A 2,238-nucleotide genomic window follows, 5' to 3' on the forward strand; every position below is an offset into this window, starting at 1 on the left:
TATTATTAGAGATGAAGAAAATACTGAAGTGTGCTATATTATGAGAAAGAAAAAGATCAAAAAAGCAAATAGTTAATGAAAATGAGTGACAAAGATGGTAAAGAGGATTGTGGGTATACACCACAATTTGTTATAGATTGTATAAATACATGGTAATTGTATATCAAATAAATGCTATTCGTTTGAACTTTCTCTTCATCAAAAATCCTGAAAAAAAGTGTTACAATTCCCACAAAGATATTAATCAGCACAACTGTTTTTAACATTCATAATAATAAGAAATGTTTCTTGAGCAGCAAATCAGAATATTAGAATGATTTCTGAAGGATCATGTGACTGGAGTAATAATGCTAAAAATTCAGCTTAGCCATCACAGGAATAATTTACATTTTAAAATATAATAGTTATTGTCAGTAGTAATAATATTTCACAATATTATTGCTTTTATTAATTTTTTATTATGTAAATGCAACCTTAGTCAGCATAAGAAAATATAAAGCAAGCACAACTGTTTTCAACATTGATAATAATAACAAATGTTTCTTTAGCAGCAAATCAACATATTAGAATGATATCTGAAGGATCATGCAACCCAGGATCAACAAAGCATGAGAAACCCAGAGTGGAGCTGGAGTGAAGTGATTATAGATCACTTCGAAAGAAAAGTGGGCCCCAAAATCATGTATTCTGAGTGCATAATGAATAATATGCACGGTTTAGTGAATACACTCCACATTTTTCATCACTTCTGCCACAGGACAGAGGTTAGAGATCAGTCATTACTGTAAACAAGAATACAGAAAGATGACAGTCAAGGCAGCTGAGGAGTCAAAGTGACCCTGAATTAGAGAGGGCAACACTACAGCCTTGAGGAAAGATTAGTGTCAGCTGTAAATTACTGCCCTTGGACAGCACCTAACCATCACAGTGAGGGTCAAATGCTATGCTCCAAAACAAAACAAACATGAGCACAAGAAACACACTTACTGTATTCCCACTAAGTAAGAAAGATACATTAACAGAACAACTCAAGTTGAATATATCACATGATGAGTACAAAATGCCAAGAGAGACTTGATAGTGCTGATCGTTTCATTGAACCCGAGTGATTTAAAACGACACAACCAATCAAACAAAAGGAGGGGAACATTAAACGAATCTGTCCGGTGAATTCAATCCAAGCCATTTCCAATCTACAATTCCAGCAATCTAGTGATCTGATGGAGCCCCGCTCCATTTTTCAGAGTCTGGTGTAGACATACAGTATCAGCCGCCACAGCACGTTCACAGATCTCTGATCACATGGTCGCAGCTATAAAGGCACCATAGAAACACCCAGAAGTCTGTGCTTTAGTGGCAAGTAATCTATTCCATTTGGTCCACTCTGCTTCACGCTCATGTGAAATGAAACCTGTAAATCTTTGACTCAAGGTGGCCAATTTTAATAAGATGAGCACACATTATAACGTATCCCATCTCCCCAGTAGTCGATTTAATAAATAATAGATGCCCTTTGCTCAAGATTGCAGAGAGCAAGCCATGGGTTAGCTAAAGAGTGGCAAAGGGCTGAAATCCCTTGTGCTTTAGTGGACTGCTATAACCTACTTATTGGTTTAATAAACTATGTTATTATTTATTACTCCGTTCCACTTCCTGTGGCTCACCGAGATACAGTTCACGTTCCTCTCCACAGTCTGCAAGCGTATGTAATCTCTTTAGCGCATTTTGTGAACATTTAAGTGGCAAAATAATGTAATCGCATCACCTTAGCACCTGCCTGAGAGCTTCTGGTGTGCAACACTTCCCAGAAGCCTCTCTTTGAACCTAATTGATGGCTGTTCAGGCCAAGATGACAGGTAACGCTGGAACTGTCACACTCTTTGAAGTCTCGCCTCTATTTGTTGAACAGCGTCTGATCTCTGACTGTATGTCGCCAGGGACGGCTGTTTGTCCAAATCTGTCAAGGCTCATCAGTCAACTACAGCTACAGCCGAGGAGAACTGGATTCAGCATGCAATAATGTATTTAAAAGGATCGCCCAAGTGAAACAGTGTTAAAATCTTATCAGTTCTCGGGCAATTGCATGTATCGATTCTGTCGTTACTCTGGGATATATGCCTAAAAAAGACAGAGGGGGGAAAAAAAGTGTTATGATTCAGTGGTTAGATTTGCAAGGTTAACTGCTTTCCTGATGTAAAGCAAAGATGTCAAATGTTTACTGATCCAAAACTTACATCT

Source organism: Sinocyclocheilus grahami, unplaced genomic scaffold (assembly GCF_001515645.1).
Source record: "Sinocyclocheilus grahami isolate Dianchi unplaced genomic scaffold, SAMN03320097.WGS_v1.1 scaffold37.1, whole genome shotgun sequence".
Classification (NCBI taxonomy): Eukaryota; Metazoa; Chordata; class Actinopteri; order Cypriniformes; family Cyprinidae; genus Sinocyclocheilus; species Sinocyclocheilus grahami.